The 13,322-nt window shown below is 42.4% G+C and overlaps 1 long non-coding RNA gene across 1 annotated transcript in view; it reads left to right on the forward strand.

The window, feature by feature from the left end:
- The first annotated feature begins 3,989 nt into the window (after positions 1-3,989).
- Positions 3,990-13,322, forward strand: part of LOC146963335 (uncharacterized) — a 33,225-nt gene continuing 23,892 nt past the window's right edge. Inside the window, exons 1-2 of the long non-coding RNA XR_015034796.1 lie at positions 3,990-4,012; positions 12,428-12,479. This is a non-coding gene — a long non-coding RNA (uncharacterized LOC146963335). The remainder of the gene's footprint in view (positions 4,013-12,427; positions 12,480-13,322) is intronic.

The following is a 13,322-nucleotide window of genomic DNA, read 5'->3' on the forward strand; positions in this document are numbered from 1 at the left end:
TAACTCATGGTGCGTTCAAAGAAACTCGTACTTTGTGTTTTTCCTTCCTGTGAACTCGTACCAGATCGAACTGGTATGACTTCACAGGTCGGAAGTTACGAGTGGCCGTTATAGGGAACTTTCACAGACAACAGGACGGTAAAAACACGAGCTACGGGTTACCTGGAACGCTACCAAGTCGTAGTTGTGACTTGAAGCTGTAACTTACGGTTTCAAAAGCCTGCCTTGAACGCAGCATTAGCCGAAACGGCCGTGAAGCTGATATCTGCTTTAATGTATGGCCGTTGACTGTTGTCTCTGGAAAGGCTAGAAAAGTGCACTTCGACTGTAGCCTTTAGCCTTTAGCATCACGTTTTTTTTGTTTGTGTCTCCCCAAAAACATTTCTGGTGTCTTTCCATGTGTTTACTTAAAAAAATGCTGTGCCTTGAGCCCTCAGGGCCACCGTACATTTAGCCTCATTAACATCTATTGTGTTTGTAATTGTGTTTTGTGTGTGTGTCCACATACTTCTGTCCATGCCGTGTGCACGGTTCCTGATCGTCAGCTCCCTCCATGTTAAATCAACTGCAGTAATTAACTCGACAGCCTCAGTTTGTTTTTGGTTAAACTTGCTCATCTGTGTCACTGATCCTCTGGGACAGTCAGCTGCTTTGCTCCAATTTAAAACAACTTCAAGAGGAGCAGGAACTTCACATAATTTTTAAGGGGGAGATAATTGTCTGGACTTGTTTTCATCTGGAGAAACAAGACGTCTGAATTATTCACAATCAATAACTGAAGTCATGATACATGATTTAAACCTCTTCTTACTGGTGGAAAAAAAAATATTTTAAGGGGAAAGTCTGTGTCACAGCAGAGCAGGTTTTCTCTCTTCGCTCTCACCCAGGAGGTTATCTCAGTCGAGCGGCTTAAAATAGAGCAAAGTCAGACTTGGCACCGTGACGCTTCAGGGAAACCAGGCGCTTCTTCAAAAACGCTGAATTTACACTGCCGGCTCAAATCTGCCTTCTTCTGCATCTGTGACACAGTTTGGATCTTTTTGAAATGTTGTCCAAACAAATGGGGGAAAAAATCTGACTCCATGTGGGTTTCCATATTTAGACAGCAAAGCCGGAGAGGGACTGGGACTGGGGCTAACGTTACACTATAATGACTGCTGTCTGATTACGCTAACGTCACCACCACACTTTATCAGGTTGGTGGTTGTGAAGCACAATTAACGGTTCACTGGCGGAAAACATCATACTGTAAATACATACCACTTCCTACCCAGTCCTAATCCCCATGAGCCCCACAAATGGGTAATAATGGACTTAATATATGATTAAGTCCATTAAATTAGCAATTTATCCACATGCAATCTAGGCTATACTGTAGGTATTGGAATTTAAATGTATGCACATATACATTTAGCTTCTGCAGAAGAACTCCCAACAGACCTTTTCAAGTATAATGCACCAGTGTCTGCATATGCAATTAAAAACAGTACACATACATATATTGCTCTCAACAGAGGTGGATGCAAATGAGGAAGCACAACTAGAAGTGTTGAAGGAGAAGTAGAACAAAGGAGACAAAAATACAACTAATTTTTGTCGTTGTCAATTTTTCTGCAGATTGTTTTGTGTTTTCAATGAATGCATTAATTGATATTTGCAATAAATATAAGAAAATAGTCAACTTGGTCCATCCATGAAGCCGCAAAAACAAATGAAGATGGAACCAGAAAATGGTTTAAACTGGCTCCCCTCTGAGCAGTATTATAATATAATGAAGTGCAAACTGTGCCGAAGCATCTGTAGTTTAAGAATCTGACGTTTAAATTATTTAAATTTCTAGGAACTTTCAGTTTTACTCCAACTGCAGAGGAGAAGTCAGTGAACTAGTGCTGATGAAGATCACGTTAGACACTCGTTGGCTTCGTTTGCAAGAAATATTTTCATACATTGGATTAAAACATTCTTCCCACAGGATGAAGTGTCTCTCTGCTTATAGCCTCTGTTTGGTCCTTGAATTTGAGACAATTCTGCCTGAAAAGTCCTGGAAAAACCTTCAAATTTGATCTTTAAGAAGGTTTGGTTTAAGGTTTAATGTCATGAAACATCTGATCAGACTTAAAGTAGAAAAAAAAAGATTTATTGGATCTCAGATCAGCATTTAAATTCATCTTTATCAAAACATCTCTGGTGTTTGTGTGTTTGTACCCTATAATGATCAATGTGTTTGAAGTGCAGCACACTGTACGTTACCATAGCGAGAACGAAGATTGACAGGTCGAGATCTTAGTGGATTTCACTGAACTCTCTGTGTCACATATTTTGCAAACTTTAACCCTGCGGCTTAGAAAAGACACAGAAAGTGAGATTTTTTGGATTTGGTCCTATGGGGTGTAAAATCCGTCCTGTGGGAGGGGGGAGGGAGGGGCTCTGAGGCCGGTGAGCTGCCTCACTGTCAGGAATCGCCACTAATTACCAGCAAGGTAAATCCACCTCCTCCCCCTCCCCCTCCTCCTCTAACCCCCCCTATAGAAACAGCTTAAATCAATTAGCCCACACTCCGGACGGCTGGGCTCAATCCTCGCCGCCTTTCTCACGATCCTGCAGAACTGTGGGAAGCTGCCCTCTCCTCCTCCCCTCTTCCTCCCCCCCTGAGGCTTCATTTCCCCCTCCTCCCTTCCTCTTTCCCTCCTCTCTCTCTCTCATCCCTCCATCCTCGCTGGTCCACCGCCAAAACCAAACGTTAAACAAACAATCCAGCTACCGGTGGAGTCACTATGAAATAACTATGAACTGGTCACACACGCATCTTTCCACTCTCTACTTTCATCTCAGCCACTTTTCCTCAGGATTTAGTGACTTCTCACACTCGGGCGACTTAATTTCTGCAAAGTGAACAATGACAAATAGGAGCGGAGCGTGATATTGGTTTGCTAATATATCAGGTGGATATTAGCCTGATGGTAAGAACCTGGATTTCAGCCAAGTCACTAGATCAGCTCCATAAGAAGCAGTTAGTTAAACCTTCAAAGAGGATTTATCTTCTTTACATGTTTCTCCCTTTTTTTCCATTTACATGACTAATTATGTATTTTCCAAGTCATTAAGTTGGGGACTCAGGTAAATGAAAAAATCCAGGGAAGCGCACCAGGCTTTTAATTATCTCTGCTCCAAAGTGAAGTGGCAATCTCAAAGATTTTCACCTCAATTATTGACCTTGAAGTCACTTTTTTTATCGTCGAATAAGGAAACACAACAGTGTCTATGAGTCTATGATGCACAAAAACACAGAGTTAGTGATGCAATGTGGACATAGGCCTACCGAACAGGGAATCACAACTCAGCAACTTTAGGCCCTGTATCCTCACTTTGTTCAAACCACCAACACAAGCCATGAACAGACTTTAAAGCAGAAGTAAGCGGAATATTTGTGTTAATATAAGTCTTAAATAGTTATATCTTCTGACGGCTTTAAACAAAAAGGCAAACAGTTAATCCCAGTTGTATTAAAATTCAAGCACAAAACACAAAGGGAAATGTCCTTTTCAGGTGGAACCACAAAAGCAAAATGTCCAAAATGTCCCACACAAACAATAAAAAACAAAAACCAGTTCAGCTTCACCAACAGAAAGTTCAGTTCATCTCAGTCCCGTAAAAAGGACTCGTAGTGACCCCTCTTCCTCAACATAAAATCAGGTAAGGTAGGAGTTTCTTTTTTCTCGCCCGAGTAACTCCTCTTCACACAAAACGAATAAAGGATCTTTGAATTAACGAATCTCCGAGGAATGACGTTAACTGGTTACCTTGACGTTGCAGGTTAGCTTGCCGTTAGCTGTTGCTCAGAGTGGTCCAGACCTTTCTTTTTACAGTCTATGGTCCAGACTTTATAATCCACAGGACGAGGATGTTATGATCGATCCGACACGACCGCGGACGGTGTACGAAAGCCACTTGAGGAGAAGCACGGAGCCGAAGAGACGGCGAAGCGGACACTGCTTGTACTGCTGCTGCTCCGGTACGTTGAGCCGCCATCTTGTCTCTAACGGCACCATTTTTGAAAAACAAGGGCGGGAATTAACTGTTGAAGGGACTTTAGAAGATTAAGAAATATTTTTATTCATTATTTACCTGGAGGATTACCTCAGTTATTTATGAATGGTTACTGTAAATGATACAGCTTAAAGCAGATATCAGTGGCACGGCCGTTTCGGCTAATGCTGTGTTCAAGGCAGGCTTTTGAAACCGTAAGTTACAGCTTCAAGTCACAACTACGACTTGGTAGCGTTCCAGGTAACCCGTAGCTCGTGTTTTTACCGTCCTGTTGTCTGTGAAAGTTCCCTATAACGGCCACTCGTAACTTCCGACCCGTGAACTCGTACCAGATCGAACTGGTATGACTTCACAGGAAGGAAAAACACAAAGTACGAGTTTCCTTGAACGCACCATGAGTTAGCAGCCCCCGCCCTTGTCAGGCATCAATTGGTCCTCGTGCTACGTCACCACATTCACGCGCATCCCTTGGCTGCACACACAGCCCTTCATGCCGTTCTCTCCCCTCATTGGATAACACTTGTATCCCACAAGGAAAATTTTCTCCTCGGGTTACAGCAGAGCAGAGTGACGGAGAGACTCGTGTTTAGGCTGAAATACTTCATGTAAGTGATTGCTGACGGAAAATAGGACTATTTAGGACTTATATTAACAAAAACATTCCACTGATATCTGCTTTAAATTCTTGTTGATATTGTTGCTGAAGAGAAGCAGCTTGGTTGAACCTCCTGCTACCCTAACTAGGATGTTGAGTGGACAAAACAAGACACTTGAATATGTGTTGGGCATTGTTTAATTGAGAAAAATAATCTGTGTAGTTTATTAATAAGTAGTGAATAACCTACCATAAATTCTCGAAAGCCCAACTGCCGAAGTGTATAAGCTATCAGCCTATTATCAAATCGTACTGTTGTTAAAGAGTAATAATACAGTGAAATAGACGGATCTGTAGCACACATTCATTTAGAAGTTAAAGCAGAGCTGCAGAGCACGGTGCTGCGGTGTTGTTTGGACGCTTTCCATCCCAGAGTGCATCGGTGCATACCCACAATGCATTGCGCGATGTCAAAAATGGCGGTATTTGCGTAACGGGTTATCGGCTGACAAGACGCTATGGTGCGTTCAAGGCAACCCGTAACTCGTGTTTTTCCGACCTGTGAAGTCGTACCAGTTCGATCTGGTACGAGTTCACGGGTCGGAAGTTACGAGTGGCCGTTATAGTGACTTTCACCGGTAAAACAGGTCGGAAAAACACGAGTGGGTCGCCTGGAACGCTACAAAGTCGTAAGTCGTGACTTGAAGCTGTAATTTACGGTTTCAAAAGCCTGCCTGGAACGCAGCATTAGGCAAAACGACCGGATCGCTTAGTTCTGCTTTAAATCGGCACTGATTTGTGTGCTCCAGCTCCGGCTCTTTCCTTGGGTCAGTCGGAGTTCTCAACAGGCCGGGCTGGGCTGATCAACCCGACCGAACCCGAAGGTTCGGGTAAAGAACATACAAATTGCCTAACTCAGGTCGGGTCGGACCACAGGTTTCTTTCTTTCTTTCCTTTTTTTTTGGGCCACATTCGAGCTGAGAATGAATACTAGTCCAGCCACATCTGATCACTTGAAACATGTGATGTGGACTCTGTCAGCGAGATCGGATCCTCATCAGATTTGCCAAAAAATTGGATTTGTGCTGCAGTCTAAGTTTAAATAGTTTACTGTTGATTAACATGCAAATTAGCCTGAGACATCATCAGAAACTTTGATTTTGAGGACTCCACTTTCTTCATGTTTTCCCACACCTTCAGTTGCCATTAAAGCCAAAGTTCAGGGTCAGTTTAAGGTTTACATCTGGCTCCAGATTAAACACCAGCTTTCCACTCAGCAGCTAATACTCTTCACTGGTGGCAGGGATTTAACCCTGAAGCCGAAGTGTATAAGCTATCAGCCTATTATCAAATCGTACTGTTGTTAAAGAGTAATAATACAGTGAAATAGACGGATCTGTAGCACACATTCATTTAGAAGTTAAAGCAGAGCTGCAGAGCACGGTGCTGCGGTGTTGTTTGGACGCTTTCCATCCCAGAGTGCATCGGTGCATACCCACAATGCATTGCGCGATGTCAAAAATGGCGGTATTTGCGTAACGGGTTATCGGCTGACAAGACGCTATGGTGCGTTCAAGGCAACCCGTAACTCGTGTTTTTCCGACCTGTGAAGTCGTACCAGTTCGATCTGGTACGAGTTCACGGGTCGGAAGTTACGAGTGGCCGTTATAGTGACTTTCACCGGTAAAACAGGTCGGAAAAACACGAGTGGGTCGCCTGGAACGCTACAAAGTCGTAAGTCGTGACTTGAAGCTGTAATTTACGGTTTCAAAAGCCTGCCTGGAACGCAGCATTAGGCAAAACGACCGGATCGCTTAGTTCTGCTTTAAATCGGCACTGATTTGTGTGCTCCAGCTCCGGCTCTTTCCTTGGGTCAGTCGGAGTTCTCAACAGGCCGGGCTGGGCTGATCAACCCGACCGAACCCGAAGGTTCGGGTAAAGAACATACAAATTGCCTAACTCAGGTCGGGTCGGACCACAGGTTTCTTTCTTTCTTTCCTTTTTTTTTGGGCCACATTCGAGCTGAGAATGAATACTAGTCCAGCCACATCTGATCACTTGAAACATGTGATGTGGACTCTGTCAGCGAGATCGGATCCTCATCAGATTTGCCAAAAAATTGGATTTGTGCTGCAGTCTAAGTTTAAATAGTTTACTGTTGATTAACATGCAAATTAGCCTGAGACATCATCAGAAACTTTGATTTTGAGGACTCCACTTTCTTCATGTTTTCCCACACCTTCAGTTGCCATTAAAGCCAAAGTTCAGGGTCAGTTTAAGGTTTACATCTGGCTCCAGATTAAACACCAGCTTTCCACTCAGCAGCTAATACTCTTCACTGGTGGCAGGGATTTAACCGGCAACTTTTTTGGGGGGGTTATTGAATTAGAGATTAAACTTTGCTGATCCCTGTGGAGGAAAGAGTTGTGACAGCAGCAGAATAACAGGACTCAGCAGGGGAAAGGAAACCAGAATAGCAGCAGAACACAAATAGACTGTGAAATAAGCAGGAAAACAGAAGACAAACTATTGTAGGGTTATATAAACACGTTCTGCTGAGACTCTCAATATGTTAAGTAGGTTACAAGAGTGGGAGAGAAATATGAAGACTACTAATATTTACGGATTTACCTACAGATGTTCCCACTCAGCTATACCTGTCCCGAACAAATGAGCAGTGAAGGGGGGAAAAATAATGCCCTAGGGCATGTTGGCAACACCGGCGAGCGCCGTGTTTGTGGTTATTAGTCGGCCTCTGTCCGCCGGCCAAACTAAATCCTCCAACCGCTGGAATGGCACTACCCTTATTAGCAAAGATTTTAAAGTATAAGCCCTTGTTAACCATCAATGGCAGGAGGGAAAATGAAAGTGAAAGGCACCCATCACCCCCCACATCCCTCTCCTCCTCCCCTCTCTTGCCCTTGCCTCCATCCCCCTAGCTGAATCTGAATAAGTGGCTGGTTACAGATGAGAAAGCATGGAGGACTACAAAGGATAGTGGAAACTCTCACTGAGGCTATTTTAAAGGTTATGGATGAAGCTGCATCAGGCATCTCCACTGCATAAAGATTGTAGTTGTGCTCGAGGAATTTAAATTTTGTTTACTGTCACTCTGCAGAGTGAGTCTTAGCTGTGCTCAAATACATGATACTAAATATATATATCAACTAATGAATCTCTAGTTTGATTCAAATGAAAATTTAATGACGAAAAAATATAGTGTAAGAAGTTTTTTTAAATTTCCAAATGTCTTCATTCCACACACAAATGTGGAAATTGGAGGTATTCCATATCCAGCCGAGCCCATACAAATGTGTTTGCTCATATTATGTCAATATGTTGAACTCATAAACAGCAGGTTCAATAGTTTGAGAGAAGATTCCCACAGTTTAAATGAACATCAAAGTAAAAGAGAGAAAAAACTATGCAGGATTTTTCCTTAACTATGCTACATTATTACCTTAATTAAACAGCTTCGGAGTAATTGTAATGGTTGAATAAATTACTTTTAACTTGTCAGAGGGAGAATGGAGGCTCTCTGCCTTCCACGTAGCGTGCCTTGGCTAAAAACCAATCTTGCAAGATCAAGGTTGCCTCCGACCTGCTCTCGTCTCTGCCGCTACGTTATCCACCGCTCCATGGATTGCTTTCTCACTTGCTTCGTTAAAAACAAATGCACATGGCCAGGAGGAGGGTTAGCAAAACAGAGGAAAATATTTCCCTTTTAATGGGGAAAGTGAAAAGGAGAAAAATGCAGAATATAATCAAATAGAATTTGTATGTGAACACGCTGTTAAATAAACTTAAGTAAAATATCCAAAATCCAAATAATGTATAGGCCTGTATAATGTAATAATGTTGGTGCCAAATAAGTGAGGCACTTTCAGTCACCTGTATGCTATAGCATGTTAAACCAAAGATTTTGGACCAGAACTCAATCCTTCAGAAGCCTGACTCATGTTGAATTTTTTGTTTTTGGAGTTGTAGTGGAGCCATGTTGTTGTTGTTTTATAAGTCACAAATTTATAAGAAATACATTTAATATTTGTGGGGGATTTTTCCGAGGAAGGAAGGAAACTTGTCTCTGCACTTTGCAAGGTCAGACAAACATTGTTTGTTTTGCTTTCTGCCCACAGCACTGGGAGATCTTATCAAACTCGACTTTTCAGTTGTATATTTATCAAAAAGGAAATACCTTTTTATTTTATCCCAGAATCAGAATCAGATCATTTTAGTGTCTGCTCTGCCAGCATTGCAAAGTGCAGAGACGTGTTTCTTTCCTTGATTTAAAAAACATAAATTTCAAAAGTGTTTTTCTTGCAAATTTGTTATTTTATAATCAGAGAATATCAATTTTTTTTCTCATAAATTTTCATCTTTACACTCAGAAATTCAACATACTGTATAATGGCCTTTATACGCCAACATACAATTATGTTATTTTTAGCCTCAGTGATATCAATATTAGTGTGAATGTAAAGTGTAGTTGGGGTATTTGTTGGACTTGGTGAGTTGCCCCCCCCTGCAGGCATGACGGCCTGTGTTGCCTCACAGTGAACCCTCCTGCACTGGAGCTACTGGTTCAAACACAAGACGCACTTGGCACTGGAGATGTTTACAGACATCCTGGCTGGAGGATAATTTCCATCCCTTGTTAGGAATAAAAAAAATAAATAAAAAAAAAAGCCGACATGTTTCTGCTATTCTCGTATTTGACTGCACATCTTGTCGGTGTTTTGTTTTTTTTACCCCTCGGGGCAGAAACGCACCGAAGCTTCCTCCACGTCCAGACAGCGTGGGAGGAGGGAGGGCGAGGGGAGCAAGAGTGGGGGGGTGTGGGCGTTGGGTTTACCAGTCTGGGGGTCCCGTCAGCGGGGAGATAAATTGTTAGCTATCTATCCAGCAGAGCCCCTGGCATGTTCTATCTATGGCAACACAACAGACACTTCAGAAATCCAGGTTGATCCTTTCTCCTCGCCTCAGAAGGATGCTGGTGTGAGGGTGGGGGTAGGGGTAGTGGGGGGAGGAGGGGGCCCTGCGTCCCAGCTCTCCAAAAGCACCATAAATATCAAATATGTGGGCAGCTTGCAGGGATTCATCCAACCTCCAAATAGGAAAATAATATCTGCTTCTTAGGCTTCCTCACTCCATCAGCTCGCTGCTCACACTTAGTCTCTCTCTTTGTGATGCATCCAGACAAACTTCAGCTACTGATTCATTTCTTTCTCCCTTTTGCTTTGCACCGTTTCTGTGTCGGCGGCGGCGACGACAGGGGGGGGGGGGGGGGGGGGGGGTTTACAAATGCTTTTGTTTATTTATTGAGACAAAATAATATACACAGGCCCTTGAGACTGAAGTGAGCTCTCGGTGTCTGTGTTCCCAATCTTCCCTCCACCCTCCTGTCCAGGCTCAGCAGCTGTGCACACAGAGAATAACACTCACTCAGCCAAATCCATTCTGCTCTAATTAATGAGGGAATCAGCCCGAGTACCTGAGTGTTTGCAGCGACGGTCGGCAAACAGCTGCCGGTTGGTTCCCCCCGGCTCATCTGCACCGAGAGGAAGAATAAAGCACGGCCTGCAGAGCTGATCAGTAATAATCCGACATGACTTTGGAAACTTATAGAAACACCTCTTTAGTGTCAGTGTCGGACGTGTCCCTCTGCAGTGTCATTGAAACACAGAGGAGAGCACATTATCAAATATACATAGATCAGACATTTATACCCCACTATAGGTACTCTACTACATAATTGCATGCATTAGTGGATGAATAATGGTTGTATTTCATGGTCATACATGTATGTTGAATGCTACAAGTGCACTAGCATGACAGCAGTTCGCATTAACTCAACACTGGTGGTTCAAGTTAAAAAGTGAACTTCAGAAAAAGTTTTTTTTTTTCTCCATTATTAAAGTTAAGTTGTTTAATTAATGATCATTTATTGTTTGAACATGATACGAGATATATAACATTATCCATTCTGTTGTCAACGAAACATACAATTCAATGCTACTTCAACTCATTTTAAAGTTAAGATAACTAACTTTATTCAATTCAATATCCTCTCTAAGTTATGTAAACTAATACTCATTTTCAAGGCTGCAATTGAACTTAAACTTTCAAATTGAGTGAATTGAATATTCTGCATTTTAGCATCTGAGCTTGCTAATATCACGCTAACAAACTCACAGTTACTAAATGCGTAAGTAAACAGAGGAAGCTAACATGGTAAATATTTTACCATGTTAGCTTCCTCTGTTTACTATGTGCATCTAATGTAAACTGTAGAATAACCAATAAATGGTTGAAAATGATGAATGAAATACAGTGCATTATATATAAAAGACATAAAACTATTTTAATCATTGACCTATTGACCTCAAGGATCCAGTTACTTGAACTATAAATTACTACAAAATAATGACTTTGTCCTGTCTTATCCTGTTTTACACCTTTTCAGACAAAAAACTACTATTATTAACCCGAGCAAACAGTTGTGCACAACTTCAGCCAGGCTTCAGGAACATACATTCGATGTGTTGGACATATCAAGCCATTAAAACAACGTCTGATCCCGTTCCGAAGAGCTGCAGCCGTGAGCGGTAAAATAACCTGTCATGTTACAGCGTAAACATGAAACGCGTCACCCCCAATCTCCCTGCAGCAGACTGCAGCTCTCTGGTTATTTTATATAAGATAAAAGGAACACCTTATCTACACGGTGAGAGCGAGTCAAGCGTCGACGCTTTCTGCAGCCAACATTAGTGCAGCTGCTGCTAACACCTGCTCAGCTGGGACAGATGTCCCCGGGACGCACAGACACTGTCGAGCCAAATTTATCAGTCCAGGAACTCTGAATATTTACGGCCTGCGGTAAAATGCATCTATACGCAAACCAGGGAGGGTGTCGCTTACACGGCTCATCACCTCACTGTTGATTATGTTTGAAGCATGTGTAATCAGAGTGAACATTAGCACCGCGGCTACAGCTCCGCTCTCTGCTCCCTGACACACATGCATTAACCGATGATGGATTCATCATTGGCATCCATAGTTAACCACATCATTCTCTGGCAATGTAGATACGTTACAGTAGAATGAGTGCAGGTGGCTTTTTTTTTTTAAAACACATGTGAGCATATAAGTTAATGCAGGAGGACGTGAATATTTCGCATAATGCATGGCTGTCAAGTTGTTGTCACTCTGGATTGTTGTATTACAGGTGAAAACAAATGCAGATAGTTTGCAGCATCTGAAATTTGGATATCGCACTCGGCCATATTGCAGTTTAATTGAGCAGCCTCAGATCTGTTCCACACAGAAATATTCTTTCACTTTCTATTATAATATGGGTTCATTTGTCTAGTGCAAGATTTCAATACACACGGTGTAGTTTCTGGAATAGCACTGTTTTTCTCAATCTTAAAATCAACTTGAATTCCTCCATCGTGATCAATTTCTTGTCTCTTTGTAAATCATTTCAGTTTGACGAGGCGGCCCAGTTCTTCTCTTACTCTTACATTGAGTGACATGAAACACAAAATGATAAACCAGTGAAAGAACACAGTAAAACAACAGAACGATAGTAATAGAATTAAATAATTGGGATGCCCTAAAAGTGAACTTGCTGCTAATGGAGGAACTATGCAAGTCCCCTGGCCATTTGCATTTGTTTTTATCAAAGCCAGCGAGAAGGTAATCCAGTAGAGTGGTTATAGCGTTATATACCATGGCATATATGATGTGTATATTTGTGTATTATGTGGTGTGTTTATGTTGCAGGTTCGCCGAGATGAGATCTGGGACACCAAGTCGGAGGCTCTGATCGTACAAGGTTGGTTTTTTCAGCCAAGATATGCTAGGTGGAGGGCAGAGAGCCTCCATTCTCCCTGTAACAAGTCATTTTACCATCACAATTACTCCAAAGCTGATTAATTTGGGTAAAAATCTTGCATTATTCCCTTGTTTCGGCTCACCTCCTCCATGTGAGTCCGTGTTGTTGAGTGAAGGTGCACCAGGTTCCTCTGTTTTCACTGTAGATAGTAAAATGTTATAGTGATTGTGACAGGAGGGGAGAGACTGACTGAAGGACGGAGAGACAGAATAAGGTCAGGGCAGAAAGAGAGAGAGAGAGCCAGCATCACTCACTTCACATCAGCAGCTCAAAGGATAAAGAGGCAAACAGGTAGACAGACAGAGTGATGGAGTGATTTAACGGAGGTGTAAAGAGGAGGAACGGCGCGTTGAGCTAAAGAGATTGACAGGACGACCTGCCGGGGAAAGAAAAGTCCTCCACCCAGATCTTAACGTGTAAACAAACGTCCACTTTGTCCTGTCACGGTCAGACAAAGCCTACAAACGTCCATGAAGACACGGAGGAGCAGAGACCGGACGCTGCTCGTTCAACAGGTTTCAGACTGAACATAAATACTCATTACTCTCCGGAGAGAGGAAAATGGCAGCTGTCTGGGCCGATGAGACGAGAACGAGTTTATAATTTGCACATTGGCAGTGAGAAGTGTGTGAACACGGGATGTTTAGTTTCCCAGAAATTAGGAGCAATTACAGCAGAAACATCCACAATGTAAAGTCAACACACACTCTGAGGGTCGACTGAGGTACTTATTACATCACCATGCAAATATAATACATGTACATTCATTGAATTTCTGTAAAA

Source organism: Trachurus japonicus, chromosome 22, assembly GCF_045865225.1.
Source record: "Trachurus japonicus isolate A0001 chromosome 22, Traja_1.0".
NCBI classification, from domain to species: Eukaryota; Metazoa; Chordata; class Actinopteri; order Carangiformes; family Carangidae; genus Trachurus; species Trachurus japonicus.